Source organism: Onychostoma macrolepis, chromosome 07, assembly GCF_012432095.1.
Source record: "Onychostoma macrolepis isolate SWU-2019 chromosome 07, ASM1243209v1, whole genome shotgun sequence".
Lineage (NCBI taxonomy): Eukaryota > Metazoa > Chordata > Actinopteri > Cypriniformes > Cyprinidae > Onychostoma > Onychostoma macrolepis.
This window is the reverse complement of record NC_081161.1, coordinates 507,577-526,037: the sequence shown is the minus strand read 5'-3', so window position 1 is coordinate 526,037 and position 18,461 is coordinate 507,577.

Below are 18,461 nucleotides of genomic sequence, written 5' to 3'. Positions count from 1 at the left end.
CAAGTCGAACAACAGCTCTGTGCGAAGAACACAAAATTACATTTCTGGCAGATATGGCAAATATAATGCTACAATATGACTTCTGGCAACAAGAGGTGCGGGACTTTCCATTTGTCTGACCAATGGCTGATGAGCAAAAACAAATTTGAAAACTCATTGAAGTGGTGTGGAAATTACACCCTTCATCTTCAAATCAAAACATGAATCTTAAATTTGAATGCTAACCTTGAAATCCTAAATAATAACATGAAATAATCATTGAGAGAAGTTACAAATGTTCCACTCGATAAACGTCTGAAGCGTTTAGTCTCTGTAGTAAGTGTTCAGCTAAAAAATGTATTACACGGTTTACGGATGCTAAAAGACTTTCTCTGATTCCAGTTTAATTTGTCGAGAGAATTGTGCATAAATGATTGGCTGGCTTTGGCAAAACACTGTGTAATTAGTCTCCCAGACCTGCAAACAATGAGACAATTAATGTGATTGTAAAGGCCAAAAACATCACGGCGCCGAGCAGAAGGGAAGCGGCCAGAGCGTTCACATGTGGTTTGTGCTGGGAGAAAATCTGGAACCAATTCTCAAAGCAATATGTAGCACAATTTTCCTTCACAGGCACCTCAAGTCACAGTGAAATCAATGGAATAAATAAAGCTGTGGCATCATTGAGAGGCATCTTACGATCTGTGGAGACTGAACAGTTCATGATCTGAATCGAGTCTGCCATTAAAGCGATAGTTCATGTAAAAACCAGTGTTTTGTCATGTTGTTCCAAACCCGTAAGACTTTGATGCTTCATAAAGTTCATAAAGACATCGTAAACATAATCCATATAAACTGAGTGGAGAGACATGATAGAGCTCATCGAAGATGGTAAACAGAAACTTAAATGTGCTGCTTGATGCACAAGAACAAACGTCGTTCGCATTCTTCATATTTGATGAGTTTGAAGGCAGGGAATGTTTCAGCACTAAATGCATTATTGTTTATTTACAGCTTAAAAGAAACATTCTCAAAACTTTGGCTTAAGTTCTTCCAAAGTTATGAACAAACGTTCTTTAATACATGTTAACACTTTACTTTCTCAAAACCTTAGCGCAAAAACAGAATATTATTCATCATACTGTACACCATTCAATGTTTTATTTCTGAAAAATTGTAATTGGATGTTCATTTAATGTTTTTCTCTTTTTTTCAGTGTTAAAGCTTATTTCAGAACGTTCAGAGAACATTCACACGAAACGTTTCGATAACTTAACGGGAACACTCTCACAATATATGTTGGGTTAGCATTACACATTCTCTCTGCTCTCTTCTGGATAAAACCACACCTGTTTCCTGATATTCAAGATCTATGTAGTAAGGTAAAGTCGAGTTCTAGTAACGATTCATGATACGTCTCTTTCCACAAGCCGCAGGATCACCATGATCTCATGAAAAGTTGCTTCTAGCACATGTACGTACATCTTTGTACACAAAGTACAATATGGATAGTCTTTAAAATAACTACATAGATTTTTTTTTTTTTTACTTCAAAAGCCATGCTTACAGAAACACTTTTATCTTTCAGATGCTGTATGGCCATAATGTATGTTAAATTTGATCAACATCTGATGACAATTTTCAGGAAATTTGCCCCCCAAGTACATTTAGCTTAAACACACACACACACACACACACACTGATAGTGAAAGTTGTTTTAAAGTCAAATGGATTGTAATGGCACTGAGGTCTGTCAGAGCGGAACAGATAATGTGTTCAACAAAAAGCTATCTGAATATTTAATGTCATGAGCAGAAACGCGATCGCCCACTTACACGTGTAAGATTCACCATCAGTGTGTTCATGACACACACACACACACACACACACACACAAATAAACACAAACAAGATTCTCCTCTGTATTTAAAGTTCTGTTCTAAACCCTCGTGTGCTGCCTGACAGTATTTTACTCCCGGTGTGAAGACTGTCCCAAAAGAGCTGAAGACAGAATCAGATCACTGCTGGTCATCACTGGTTAAATTATAGTCTAGCAAACTTAACCAAACTTCACAGCTCCAGCTCAGATCAGTTGTGAGGTTCGGTTCAGACTGTAAATGGCTCATGAGGGTTTGAACTGAGTCAGTGTGTGTGTGTTTGGAGTATTAAAATACCAATGGAAGATTTTTTCTCTCTCACACACACACACACACGCAGAGAGAGATAGTGCAGGATCAGGAATATTTTCTCTCTCTATCGGGGTTGTTCTATAATAAGAAGTGCAGTGTTTCACTCCCTCTGGTGCCCATTACAGACGCGAACTGCCATTAATCACACACACTAAGGCATTTCACACACACACACACACACCCACCAGATCTGACATGTCATTTATACTGTCTTACAGTACTGTGTTCTCACGTGTGTATAGAGATAAATGAAAGCTACAGAGCAGCGAGAAAATCAGATCCGATCGTGAAACCTGCCGCTCCTCTGCTGTATCAGTGAGGCCCAAAACATCATCATTAGTCAGAACTGAGCTCGTTAATACAGACAAACCCTGCAATCAGGTCACTATTTAAAACACTCATCAAATCGAGCAGTGAAATGCATATAGCATGAGCTCACAGCGCTCGACTGCGCTTACAGAGCGTTTCATTGGGGTGCACGGGATCTCACACAAAAACTGCATGTTTGTAAGAAACAAATCCATCATTGAGAGGTTTTTAACTCAAATTTGATTTCATAATCCATAATAACACTTCCTGCAGTGAAAAAGTGCATCTGCTGTTGTCTCTCACATCAAAATCCAGCCACATATGTGTTTAGAGCTGTTTTGTCTTGTAAACGCTGCTTGATCTGCAGATTTCTCTCCTGATTCAGACCAGAACACTTCTTCATTGGAGGAAGTGTTATTATGGATTATGAACTCTATGGTATTTTAGTTAAAAACATCTTAATGCTGGATGTGTTTCAGCTTTCGTCTTCTCCAGATGTTAACTGATGGACTGGAGTGCTGTGGATTACTGTGATGTTTTTATCAGACTCTCGTTCTGACGGCACCCATTCACTGCAGAGCATCCATTGCTGAGACACTGATGCAGAGACACACTTCTACAAACCTGTTTGAATAAAATACTGTATATAAACTACAATTAAAGATGTTTTATTGACAAACTATTTTCATCGACAGAGAGGAAATATACAAACTAACCAGCTGATTTTTGTCAGAAATGAAAGAGCCTCGATATTATATTGATATTCACAACAACATCGCGACTGTTGAGTGTGACAGCACTTAAACATAATGTTTTAATGAAATCTGGTCTAGAAGTGCAGAGGGGTTTGTATAAGGCTTTATGAGTCGAGCAAATATCAGCTCAGTATGATATAATGGACTCTGTGACATTTCCTCACTAATATAGTAAAAGAAAAAAAGGTCTGTGTGCATGCGTGTGTGTGTGTGTGTGTGCGTGTGTGATTATCTGATGCGTGATTAAGAAGTGGATGAGTTATTTCTCCCCTGTGTGACTGTGAGAATAGAACAATGTCAAAATCAGTAGCTATGGGTGGAAAAAATAGACCTGATTGTGACTTTGTGACTGTGTGTGTGTGTGTGTGTTCAGTTTTGTTTCATTGTCTGTGAAGTTTATCATTAACATTCATTGACATAATCAAACCATAAGCTGCCCATTATATTGTTTCTCAGCACAGTCTTCATGATTCTCTCGTCAGGAGGCGGGGCTCCCGTATGATGATGTCACTCCTGTAGCTCTTTTCTAATTGGCTGAAACAATCTCCACCCGCACGTGTGAGGAATGTGGATTTCACAGAGCGATTAATCATTTTAATTAACTGCCACAGACTATAACTTACCAAAGATGACAAGGTTTGTGGCAGTTAATGTTTTAATGATATTCAAGATTTTTTTGAGGCTGTTTTTTGCAAATAAGCATAGTATTCCTGCTTATTCAGCAAACTATGAATTTTGACCAATAGCATGCAGGCATTGGACAAAATCGACCAATCGTGTTTCGCGAGGCAGCATAATTAAGTCAGTTCAGTTCTAGTCTTCATTAGGGAACACACACACAAACACTGGACGAAACACTTGTTGGAAACTCATGTTAAACACTGTTTCATCACGATTGATACACACATCTGAAACACAACAACACACACAGAGCAGTGAATGCCGTCAGTAAGAGAATAAAACAACAGCCAGAAGCTGCAGAGTTTGTTCCTCCTCAGAAAGACTGGAATAAGAGCCAAATCCCGAGGGAGAGGAAACAATGTCGCTCCCGCTGATCCGTAACGACTAATTACCCACCGCAGCAGACTGGATTCAATTTACTCGCTCCTCACCGATGCTGCTTTCTCAGAGCGTCGCCTCACCTCTCTTCCTCAACACACTCACTTTATCAGGCAACTGCCTTTGCTGTTTGGAAAGCTGATTCTTACTCGTCCTTCAGGATTTCAGAAAGACTTCAGTTATCATCTGATCAAGATGAACATGTGTCTCTCCTGACATGAGCGTTCAGGAGCCACGTGAAAGCTGAATCAGTGGCTTAGACGTCAAAATCAGAGACACAAACGACTCTGTTTCAATTTAAATCATATTTATATACATATAAAAAATTAAATTGTTTGTGTCTATGATTTTGATTGCATATATTTATTTCAATATTCACTGAAAAAGTAGAAAACCATCATTTGAAATAATATATAAAATAATGTATTAACTAACTGAATTTTTAATACATTTATTGTACATTTTTTCCCTCATAATTTCATTTCGGTGGTCTAATGTAAGAAATGTGAAAAAAATACTATGAAGTTATACTTTATAAAAGTTAAGTAAAGTGACTTTAATAAAAGCACGTTTATGTTCTGACTGATTTGAAAGTGTTAATTTAGCATGTGTTCTAATATAATATAATATAAGAATGAGCTTTATTGCCAGGAAGTTGTTATAGTGACAGAAGCTCCACAGTGCGACAGAATGACAGCGACAGGACACAGATAATAAAAATAATAATATACAAAATAGACAATGTACAAAATAGCAAAAACACAATATATAATATGTGACCGTGTCTGTGAAAACCCAGCTAAAGTCTTTTTTTTTTTTTTACATTTTTTAAAGCCATGCTTCATTCTGTGAAAATGTAATCTTGATACCTTTAATGTTGACTGAGTAAGGCCATGTCAAAGATTGAAATCATAGTGAAATTAATGGTTGAAATCAATACGTTATCTCAGAATTAGATTTTGAGACTTTAGCCTGGATTTCACAGACAGTGTCACATATAGACAATTATGTATGTATTGTACAGGTATGATATGTGCAAATTTGAAATATAAATATGTGTTAAGTAAATAATGTATAATAGTGTTGTGTGTTCCTGTAACGAAGCGAGAGACGTGCGGATCCATGTGCGAGCTTTATTACACAGGCATGGTCAGGAAACAAGCAAGGGTCAAACAATGGCAAACAGGTATATCACAGGCAAGGCAAAGAGTCATCCAAAACTGGTATGGGTCAGTCGACAGCGAACAATATCCAAAGGGGCTTGACGAGAGAGGTAATCAGAAAACGTAAGAAAAAGGTTCCAGGCAGGAGAAAACACAATCCGAAACAGGCAAGACTAGGAAAACTATCAGGGTCTCTGTAGAGTAGCTAAAGCTAGGGCAGCGAGAGGTGCATACAATACTCGGCCGTGAGGGAGAGAATGTCCATGGCTTAAGTACGGTGTGCAAATGGGAATCAGCTGTGTGTGATCAGTGCAATCAGCTGTGTGCGTGTCATCAGTGCAATGGATGATGGGAACTGTAGTCCGGAGGTGACGTGCAACAGTAGTGTAGTGCAAGAGTCACTGTGGTGAGTGAGTGAGTGACCTCTGGTGGTGAGTGAATGGAAGTTCACAGACCGGATTCATGAGATGCATTGCCTGAGGGAAGAAACTGTTGCTGTGCTGGCCGTTCTGGTGCTCAGAGCTCTGTAGCGTCGATATATATTTAAAGTAACATTTTTAAACTATAATGGTAACACTTTATTTTAGGGTCTCTTAACTAGTGTCTTATTATCATGCATATTACGAGAATATTAGCCATTTATCAGTATTAATTAAGCACATGTTAATGCCTTATTCTACATCCCTAATCCTACCCAATACCTAAACTTAACAACTACCACACTAACTATTAATAAGCAGCAAATTAGGAATTTATTGAGGGAAAAGTTTTATAGTGAATAAGTGTTCCCTATTCTAAAGTGTTACCACTATAACAACTATAGCTTTATAGTGTTATTATAGTTAATTATTATAGAGTAATTATAGTTAACTATAATGACACTGCTGGTAAGTTTTTATTCGCCCACAGCAGTGTTTACATGTATCTGTTGTTGAGCTCAGATTTACTATCAGTGTGTTCAGTACGTTCCCGTTCATCCTGAATAGTTCCATTCATATTCAGCCGGACTCGTGTTTCTCTCTCTCTCTCTCATACGCTCTTCTTGTTCGACTGGCTTTACGACCTCATTATGAATGTTTGCCAATGAGCGGCTCATAATCAGCTCTGCTCTTAATAAAGGCAATTACACACAGTTTGCCGTGTTCACTACAGAGCTCACACTTTGCTCTGCTGCTCTGATTCCTGCCGCGCTTCATCACTGGATTCCTTTCTGTCTTTACTGCCGTCATAGGATGGATTGCTTTCATAAGTCACTTTGGTACTGGCCATCTGTCTAGAGTCAACAATGCCATAGCAACCATCTATGACACCTAGCAACTGCCTAGCATCCACTGAAATCACCAACTGCATAGCAACTATACAGAACACCCTAGCAACCACATGCCAATGCCCCCAAAACAACCTTAAAATGCCTAGCAACACCCCAGAAACTACATGACAATGTCTTAGCAACCACCCAGAACAAACTGGAAACTGCCTAGCAACACCCTAACAACCACTGATAACACCTTAGAAACTATCTAGCAACACCTTGAATTATTATTATTTTTTTTTCTAAAATGTTTGTTAAATTAGTTTAAATGTAATATTTTATACTATGCTGCATTATGAATCATCCAGAATAAATTATCCAAATAAATTAAATTGATCTTATATGTTGCTTATTAATAAATGCTCACCTTTTGATTATTACTATTACTTCTAGTAATTGTGTGTGTGATTTCTAATTTACAACCTATTTTAACCCTCAAATGCATGAATGTTTCGCCAATCATTATTACATATTTATGTCTTTAGTAACCATATCCAGCACGGATTGACCTTTAACTGCTGCAATAGAGAAAAAAAAAAAAAACTCTTAAAACTGATATTTTAAGAACATTAACAGAAGAATAAAATAAAGCATATTGTATTACCTTTTGAAACTTAAAAGGGTTCAGTTTGAGCAGATGATTTTACCATCGCTGTCATCTTCAGAGCGCACTTCCACAGTACATCCAGCATCTGACTCATATTCACATCTCAAACATATTCTCAAAACTATCATTTTCAATGACTTTATATTCAGTATTTTGATCACTGGCAGCTTATTCACTACATCCAGCATCAAATGGCAGCTCGATTTTTGCTGATGATATTCATTTGTTTTAGGCATGCAGTAATAATGAGTGAAATATCACGTCATCATTGTGTATCAAACAGTGCCACCTCGAGGAAAAAAACATGCATTGCACATATTGAGTCATCAGATATGTAAATACAGTTGCGCAGAAAAAAATTAAATAAATAAAAAATAAATAAAACTTACAAATTTACATACCTCATATCTCTAGCGACCCTATACACTTTTTACAAAAAAAAATAAAAATAAATAAAAAATAATAATAATAATAATCAGAAAATGGCATTCTTTTATATTTTACTGTTTTTGTCTTGTTATATTGTTTATAATGAATAGATTGAGGAATACTAAGAAAGTTGATGTCTAGCTTTAAAACATGAAGGAGGGAGAGGGTAGAGAATGATGTCCCGGGTCTCTAAAGACCCGAGGTATGCATTTAAGGGTTAAGCCAGCAATATTGTAATCTTTAAAGAATAGTTGAGTTAAAGTTAGGGTAGGAAAAGGCTAGCGATAGCAAGTTAGCTTTGAAAGCAAGATCCCCACCTTCTCTGAGTAATCACTCTGCAAAGTCACGCCTCCAAACACACAAACGTGCTCCGTCAGAGCACAGACTCCTGTGACACGATGAGAGACAGCGCTGGTGGAGGATTGAACAACGCTGTCAGATTATACCTCATGTCTCATTCACCGAGGAGAAAACATTACAGAACAAAGTGCATACTATTACAATAATATCAGCTTTAATTCTCACAGGAACATGCTGATGACGTATCATGTCTGCGCAAACAGGGTGTGCAGAGGTATGCAAATACATATTTGACAGGCAGGCAGGACAGCCTATCACAATGTTCGGACTGATCGTTTTGATTAGACAAAGTTTTTTGGGTCCTACACCTTCCACAGACAATATAAATACACGCACATGTATGTGTTGTGTTGTGTTGTGTTGTGTTGTGTTGTGTTGTGTTGTGTTGTGTTGTGTTGTGGTGTGTGTGTGTGTGTGTGTGTGTGATGTGATCTAGGAAAACCCAACACATGGTGAAATTTTACCTTTCTTAGGTTTTGATACCATATGAAAGCTGGGTTCAAGCCCTTTCCAAAACGGTTTTTGTTTTGTCCATATCTTGAACGTAACATCTGAAGTTGGCTGACAACTATGATTATCAGGAATGGAATTTTGAGAAAAACGGGTTTAAAGTGAGACGGGTTTAACGAGAGCTGTCTGTCAGGAACACTATACTGCATCATTACACAAACAGACTAACCTTACCCCGAAACGGACAGTTTTCCATTGTTTATCATCGGCATTGTCTCTGAACTTTTGTTCACCCCTTGTATGTTTAGATAGCACGAATAGTGTACCTTGTACACTACTGCAACTGTTTGCGCGCCTGTGCATATAACAGACTGTAATTGGACTCCTCCTGACACAATCTTTTTTGCTTGCTGCAATAAATCGCTGTTTTTCTGCACTGAACAAATTAATTTTGCCAAGATATTTTCAGAAATGATAGACAAGATGTTATAGAATAATAATTTAATGAAAACCTAATTTTGACAAAAAATTTATCATTACCTGAGAACGTCCCAGCACGACATCCGACGGGTTTTCCCAGATCGCATTACATACATATATACATTTAGACCACTTACTGTAACTTACGAGTGCTATCGAAATGTGAAGAGACTTTCAACCAGCATAACAAAAAGTGTTTTTGAACCAAATCACCTACCCTGCCATTAAAGGGGTCATAGGATGCATTTTCCACAAGTTGATATGATTCTTTAGGGTCTTAATGAAAAGTCAGTAACATAGTTTGGTTAAAATTTCTCAATAGTAGTGTAAAACAACACCTTTTTACCCTGAAAAATCAGCTCTGTTCACAGTGAGCCGTTTCGGTGCATGTTGCTTTAAATGCTAATGAGCTCTGCTGACCCCGCCCCTCTCTTCCGAGCTGCTCTCTGAGAGATGGTAAACTTTAGCCGCATTCGTTGTGAAACTTGCTAATTAGCACATTATTAGGAATGGCGATTTGCAAAGATTCATTAAAAAAAGTTCAAATAACTTGTAAAAGTGCATGTCGCATCCGATGACCCCTTTAAATAAAACACATTTTATTTTAGTCAAACCTTTACCCCAAAATAACCCAGCATGTGTTCGGTCCAATGTTTACCCAGCACTGGGTTGCCAAATAACTCATAAATGGTTGTTTCAAAAAAGTTGAACTAATGTCATGAAAAGTTATGTATATGTGTTAATTTGAAGTGGCGATTGGCTGCTGTGACTGAAGAGTACACGTCTACGTCATCAGTTTTCCGAGCTTTTCTCAGTATTATTCATGAGAACAAACTCTTATGATCCAATCACTGTGCTGTATTACGCATGAGGTCGTCTTACAGTGGAGAATTCAAATCTGATGAACGAGCTTCTGTGCTGTCAGTTCATTTCTGTGAACACGACTGTAATAGTATTAAATATGACAACACATGGAGCGCGCATGAGAGAACGGTTTCTGCGCGGAACCCCACAACAGTTTAACAAAACTCGCTGCACGGATCATTGTTCATATTCGAACCGGAGCAAGCGTGTTTCATTCATATTTTATATTCTCAAATACTCCAAACAAGAACCAGCACCATATACACGCTCAGATCATGCCTTTTTCAAATGACACAATGGATTATTGTGATATACAGCAAACAATGACATACAGACCGAATATTCAAAGAGTAAACAAAAATTTACTCTAAGTTACTATCTTTATTCTTTCTGTTTTAAAGATATTTTAATATTAATTTGTCTGTATAATGAGTGTGTTGTAGGTCTGTGTTTTATTGGTTGTATTCTCCCCTCTTCCCACCCTCTACACTCCCACTTTTCCACAGTTTTACAGCCCGTTTCTGGAGTCTTTTTTTGGATCTATGGTGTGAAAGATCAGAGCTGAAACAGGGGTGTTTCATGACACTTTAAAGTGTAGCAACCCAGAACACCCTAGAAACTACCTAACAACAGCCTAGCAACCACCGAGAACACCCTAGAAACTGCCTAGCTCTGAGTTTTGGCACAGCAGGCACTACTCAAGGTTTCTTCAGAAAATGTACATGTATAGTTATTAATATCTTTCTTCATTTTCCATCAGTCATCGGTGTGGATTCTGTATCTTTCTGTCGGCTGACTGACGCTATAAATGTTTGTGTGATTGTGACGAGAGGCTGGGCTGAACGCTGATGCGTCTGACAGTGTTTAGAGTGTTTGGCTGAGCGTTCTCTGTGAGTTCTGCGTTCTCCGCCGCTCTGCTCTTGCAAACAGGTGTAATCGAGGAGCTCCAGTCTGCAGGTGGATGTGCATTTCTCTGCCTGTGGCCCTTTTGGCTCTGTGCCGATGCCATTTGGTTCAGAGGCATTTCTGGCAGCGCGAGGATCCACGTTTAATCCACCGCCAGAGAAGAGTGAATTAGGCCACAGCTGTGGAGCCCAAATATTAGCAGTCAAATTAAAGCAGAAATAAAAGCCAGTCACTGAGAGGTCATTCACACGCGCCTCAAACTTCACACAGTCACAATCTCTGTCTCAAAACATCTGCAAACACTGACCACAAGAGATTTACACGAGTTCTTAATTAACTCTCATTTGAGTATTAGTGAGTACTGTTGAGATCTCTTAAGTTTCTCGTAAATCAGATCACATTGTTTACATGCACACTGCAAAAAAAGTCATGTTTTCCCTCAGTACTTTTGTCCTTTTCCAGTGCAAACAGTGAAAACAAATTACATTTACTTAAAAAGAAAACAATAATAAAATTTGTTTTATTATTGTTTATTATTAATTCAAATGGAAAACATGTTTTCATTCCACACTGACAGATTTTTGTTAATCATAAACTCACTTAATTTTGTTCAGTTTCTCTGAAAACAAAGACATCATACATTACATTTGCTTCTCAAGTAAATGTATCTTGATTTAAGGATGTTTGTGTATATATAAACAAAACTAAAATACAGAAAATACTTTTTGCAGGGCATTTAATGCTACATCTGAATTCAAGACTTTCTGCTCTGATTTAAGACCTTTTTAGGGCCTTGTGGATATAAAAAAAAAAATTAAAAAATACATTTTAAAACCCACAGAAACCCTGGATCCCAATCCATAATTCAAAGGTTGGAAATTGTTATTTTATACGATTTAAGATCTTCCAATTGAATGGAGATGAATTTCTATCAATTCATCTATTTCTACCAAGACTTCACTCGAGCTCTCAGTCAAATGACTCCATTATTAGGCATCTCTTCTGGGTGAAAACACTCATCAATCTCCACTGAGATGTTAAAATGTTTTAAAGAGGGAGAGCATTCTGGGTAAATGAGAGGAACCCAGCAGAAACACCAGCGAGAAACGAGGACCTCTCATTTGGGATCTAAGCCGGGATGTTCAAACTACGCTACATCTCCATTTTCTGAGAAACACGCTTTTCTGGGACGGCAAATAAACAAGTCTGGAGTCAGAGAGAGAAAAAGCGCAAGACAGAAAAAAAAATAAACATGACGTGAGAATGAGAACGTGTGGCAAATTCTCTGGGAATTAGACGGCGGTTTGATGCGATTCACAGAAGAGTATTTCTCAAATGAGCCACATCTAAAACATGACGATGGAGTTTTACACCTATTTCCGAGACTGAATTCCCAGTTTCGGATGCCGGCGCTGAAGTCTTGACCCAGATTCAGGGAAAGCTTTCCTTCAGGGACGCGACCCAGAAGTGTCACACGAAAACACCGGCGAACCTCAAGCATCCGCAGCCTGCAGTTTGAGCTCCGATTGGTTTAGAGATGCACATAAATATAGATTCTGTTCAGGGAACTTTCTGCATCTCTGTCTTCTGGAAGGATCCATTATTGAAGATCTTCTGCAGCAGTAAACAGAGCCCAACCGCTCGTGTGAGTTTCATTAGACGGCTGATGGAGTCTGTCCGTGCTTTCTGAATGTAATTTCTTCTGATGAAGTGAAACTGAAGCGTTTTGCATGCTGTGAGCGAATCACGCAGCAAACTTCTAAAATGGCCTGGATTCCTCTGATTTGTTCACATTCAGCCATGTTTATTTAATTAGCTACCCTACTAAACAAGTGTTGCTTATATTAAAGCGAGTACGGCATGACTTCATGATTGATGCTTCTTCATCACTATCACTGAGCTCAATTGACTCAGCATGAAGATTCTTCAAAATTTATCTCTTTTTGTTGTTTTTTTTCCTGTAGAGAAACATAACAGCATATAGGTTTGAAATTACTTTTTTTATTTTTTTTTATTTCACATCCCTCTGCAATGGTGTGTTCACAGTTTCAGACTGAAATATAAATAGATATTTAAGCACCTCGTCATTAGGTTTGTGTTTCTCAGGAAATCTTCAACTTGTTTCACCTCACTTTATTTTGCATCAGAGCTTGACTGGGGTCAAACGAAAACCCTGTTCATTTCCAAACGCGAGTGGCTGGTTTTCTCGTTTAAACACTGCAAACGAATTAAAAATAACGTGACGAGCAGGTGTGAAGCGACGTGTGAATAGAGCAGCAGCCCGTGATGTCAGCGCTGGCGTGACTCATAAACTACGGCCGTCCCTCGTCCACAAATGACTGCTTTTGTGCTCTCTATATTTTTACCTTTTTTCACAGGGCAGCGTCTTCCAAGAAAGTCCCCCTTACTTTCATCCAATTCGTTTATGGATAATTAGGCCCGTGGGAGCGAGAGAGAGAAGCTGGAACTGCCGAGAAAAGAGATAAAGAAAGAGCTGGCATGTTCTCTCAGCCGGCTCACACACACACACACACACTGGTATTCCTATCATTATGGGTTCATTCCATACGTGTAATAGTTCTTCTACTGTACAAACTGTATTTTCTATCCCCAAAAAACTAAACCTACCCCTCACACAAAACAAAACACTCCATTCTGTGTGATTTATAAGCTTGTTTCCTCATGGGGATGAAAAATAATGTCCCCACAAGGTCAAAATTGACTGGCATTACTATACTTGTAGGTCCTCATAATGTAGGGAATACCAGCACACACACACACACACACACAAACACAAACACACACACACACACACACACTCTGAAACATGTGCACAGAAGCATGGTGTGCTTCTACTTCCTCGCGGTGCTCATTTATCGCGGTAAGGCTAACCTCATTTCATATATATGTAGAGGCAGCAATTTGTGGCCACTTTGTCATTGTCTCATTATTTTGGCTCTTAAGAATAACTTGACAATGATTAATTCCTAACGACCAATAAACAAAGGCTGGCGGTCGCAGGAAAAAAAAGAAAAGAGCGTCCCAGTGTTTTTTCTTCTCTCTGGAGGCGAAAGGCGGCGTTGCAGAAGCAGTTATTATACCGCGAGAAAAATGAAGCGGGCTTCTGACAGGATAGAGTTGTGAGTCGCGATGACGTAATGCGAGTCGTTACGCAACATGCACGAGATCTCACGACTGATCCGACAGACGCTGTTCATCTGTTGATTATTGCCAGGGTTCAAACAAGACTTCTGATCCGTCAATTAATATCTGCGCTGTGATGGAAAATGCAGCAGGACCGGCGCAGGATCTCCGGCTCTCCGGCGGTTACAGCCCATCCTGGATTTGATCAATAGTATCCGCTAAACCCGTGTCAGCACTGGGGAGCTTTTATTTCCCATGGGAGCGACACACACTCCCGAAACGACACGAGCCTTCCAACTGAAACACACATGCGGCAGCAGAATCCATTTACTAAAAATAACTCGGTGAGATGTGAAAGTACAAGCCTGCAGGACTCCAGGCGAAGCGAAGCGTCTCGTGCAGGTGCAGCGACTCCGACAGACGCCCAGCACGACTCAAACACGATAATAAAAATACCCTGTGCATCGTGCGCGGGAAAGGCCTCCTGTGGCGCGCACTTTAGTTTAAACTGGAAACCAACAGGATGTTTGTTCTCCAGATTCACTGCAGTGTGTGTGATCCTGACTCCAGGTGCCTGTAAACAATGAGCGCGAACTTCGCTTTACACTTGTCTGTGTGTCAAATGCGTTCATGCATTATTCATAATTAAATATTCAAAGAATGTGATGCATTAGAATACACAATGGCATGTGTTATGCCATGTTGCAATTATCGTAATGCTTGATATATTTATAAAAATAAAGTATGCATTACAATATCCATTATTTTGAAAGTATCAACAATATATTACACATATATTATGTATTATACAGTCAAACCAAAATTTATTCAGATATCTTCAACATTTCTCACATTATCTCAGTTTATTCGCTGTGGTTTTGAAAATGGTAATAAAATATGACAAGAACTCAAGTTAAACGGTGTCAGAACAAATTCATCAATGTCAGATAACTTTGATAGAAAGGCATGTGATGAATTCAGTTGAATAGCTGTCAGCTGTTAAATTTAAGGACACAATTAGTTAATACCAATTTAGCTCAACCAATTACCAAGCAATGCTTCATTTTGTTCAGTCTGTGTGTAAAAAGATTGCATTAGCAATTAAAGAAAAAAACACTTAAGCAAAACATGGTCAGGTCAAAGTGTCTGAATCATTTTTGGTCCCAAAGTTTTATCAGTTTTACTGGTAGTCCACTGCATGAATAATTTTGGGGTATAATATGTCACAGTTAACTTTATTTTGCTATCATCACTTGCATAAATTAACTCTAGTGTCCTACACCCACTAGCAAAAAAAAAAAATATATATATATATATATATATATATTATATCTGGTGTCTGAATAATATTTGGTTTGACTGTTCAGGCTTTAAATGAAGTGTTATTAAATGAACTCAAATGTGTATTTGTGGCTCTCTGTGGTGCATTGTGTTTGGATTGTGTTGAGGAATGTCTAGAAAGGTCTGACTCTTAAATTACGTATTGTTTGCTGGAAATATTGACGGAAAGAGGAAACTCTTATCAAGTTTCATCCTAAAAAAAGGTCCTGCTCTGGATCACAGACTCATCGGATCACAGAATAAAGCGCTGCAGTCATGATATATATTATATCTGCTGTTCCAAACTATATAAGTTCTGATCCCTTCATCAAAAACCCTACAGGATTTTAAATTGGCTTTCAACCCTGTTACCCAAGTCAGCATTCAACCCTGTTACTCAAGTTATTTTAGGGGAAAACCTAAACAAATATTTTATGGAAATCCAGCATGTATCCCAAACCTGCTGCGCCCTACTGAGTGTCTGCTTCATTTAGGCAAAATCTTCAACCCTGTTACCCACTCAGTTTTCTTTCTTTGAACTCATATAATGAATGCAATATAAAAGAGCTCATCGACATCTCACAATTTTTTTTTTGTTCTCTGTGAAAACGCTCATAACATTGTGTTATGTCATCCGAGCTCATGAACACATTTCAACACTGTTTGTGGACAGGAATTTCTCTTCTCATTCGTCCGTCTGTCTCTCGCGCCTCCCGATGGTGGCGTACAGGATAACCATCAGTAAACACAAATCAACTTACCCACAATCCCTCCTCTCTAAACAAACCTGTGTCCGACAGAACAATGCAGAAACTTCTCTCCTAACAAAGGGATGTTTGCTTATAAAGTCGTGTTACAGAAGCATCGATTAGGATTTGGAAGATGGTGGTGTTGTCAGCTGACAGAGCTGCACGGATTTTCACGTCTAATAATAAACGTGAGTGTGGTTTTCTCCCCGGCTGGTGCGAAACATGCGATCTGTGCTAATGAAGAGATGAGAGACAGACGCTAACGAAATCACTCACACCCCGATTTATCCCCCAAATCTCAGCACAACCGCAAAGTGTATTCTTATGTTGACTTGCCTCTTTGTGAACGCACTTTGTCCTGGCGGTAACTGAGAATTATCCCAATGCTAAAATTGTTCTTAACTCTCATAATGCTTCTGAGTATGTTTTGACCTGAAAAAAACAAAAACAAAACAAACAAAAAACAGGTTTAGTAAGGGAACATTTTGCAAATGCATTCAGACCCTCAAAATACACTTTTTGTTTCTGTTTATTTTTAAGAGATGTAAACTTTAAAACAAATTTTATACATTTTGTGTTTGGGTCATTATATGTATGGAGTACTATTAGATGTCAAAAACACTTTTTGTAAAATTATCTATGAAGTTATATTAGTGTCAAAAACTTGTGCAATATCTCACACACTTTTGGAGCTGAATTTTGTTGATGAGCATGAATGTGAATGTCTATTAATGAACTAATACAGCATGAAAAATTTATCACTTTTACACAGGCTTATGTAAGTAAAACAAATGTATTTCGTTTGAGCTCAAAATGAGTAATATCTGTTGTTTTGATGTTTTGTTATATATATATATATATATATATATATTGGTTTCATAAATTTGCACTGATTTTGAGCAACCATGAGTTATAAATTTAAAAAAAAATAATAATAATAATTAAATGACAATCATTTTAATGGGGTTAATACTGGTAATTATCAGTTCTTATAATGACATGTAACAACATGGTAATAACATGGTAACATTAATTGTTATTCACATTTCACTTATTATTGAAAAGTTGCTAATCAGATATGACATGGTTTTAGTTTAAAAATATTAAGTCATGACTATTTTATAAAATAACGATTCTCCAGGCCCAAACGGACCCAGAATATGAAGACAGCGTACAGATTGTGAATGCATGATGAGGGTTAAAGCCCTCATGGCGTCTGATTATGGAAACTCCTTCACAGATCAAAGCAACATTTATCGCTGATGTTTCTGGCAGCTGAAAACAACAGCTCTGAGCCTCAATGACCAGCAAGGAAACATTTCAGAGCATTCGAGCTCAATTCAAGTGTTATTGAGAACGCAGACAGTAAACAGCAAGTGCTCTGAAGCCTTAATTCTGATCCAGGTGAAGACGGACGTCCTGACAAACTACCGCAGACGCTCCGTCCTTCTTCATCCTGCCACCCCGTTTAATTAACACTTTAATAAATGCTGCTGTAGATTTAAGCGTGCCTGACATTCGCGGCGGCGCTCGAAACTGAGGGATATTTGTCACTTGCTAACTGGGGAAGAGAAAAAACGGCAGCTGCGATTTGTTACGCACATCCAGCCTGATTTGCTCGTTTTTATCATGGCAGAAAAACACAGCAGATCCTCTGTCGTCACGCATTATGTGCAATTAATGAAGCGATGCCTATCTGCAGCGGCCCGTCGGAGGGTGTGTTAAGGCCGGGGCTCGTCGTGTTCCTGTGACGGATCGCCGGGTGGATGGGTTATCAGTCAGCGTCCGCGCCGGATGAGTTGTGAGCGCGTGTATCTCTGGGACGGACAGCGGCTTGATTACTCCTCGCCTGCAGCGTCCCCTGTGTCACGATGGCACCTGCGATACGAGCCGCTCCATGCCATGAATCCAAATGCTCCTCAACATCAGCCGTCAGACTGAATCTGGCCTGTGATTACCTCTGACTCCTGCAACACAAACCACCACTGCATATCTGTGTCGCGTCTGGAGTGCTGCTCCCGCATTACAGGTCACCGGGGTTAGGGATCTGTGGTTTGTCAAGGGGCCAATCATGTCTACTAGTGTTTATTGAATATACATTACATTTACATTTAGTCATTTAGCAGATGCTTTTATCCAAAGCGACTTACAAATGAGGACAATGGAAGCAATTAAAATCAACAAAAGAGCAATGATACACAAGTGCTATGGCAAGTCTCAGTTAGCCTAACACAGTACATGTAGCAAGGTTTTTTTTTTTTTTAAGAAAACCGATAGAACAGAAAAAGAATAGAGCTAGCTAGTGTTAGAGGCCTTTTTTGCTTTTTTTAATTGTATAATAAATTAAAAGAAAACAAATATATAGAATACAAAAAAATTTGAGAAGT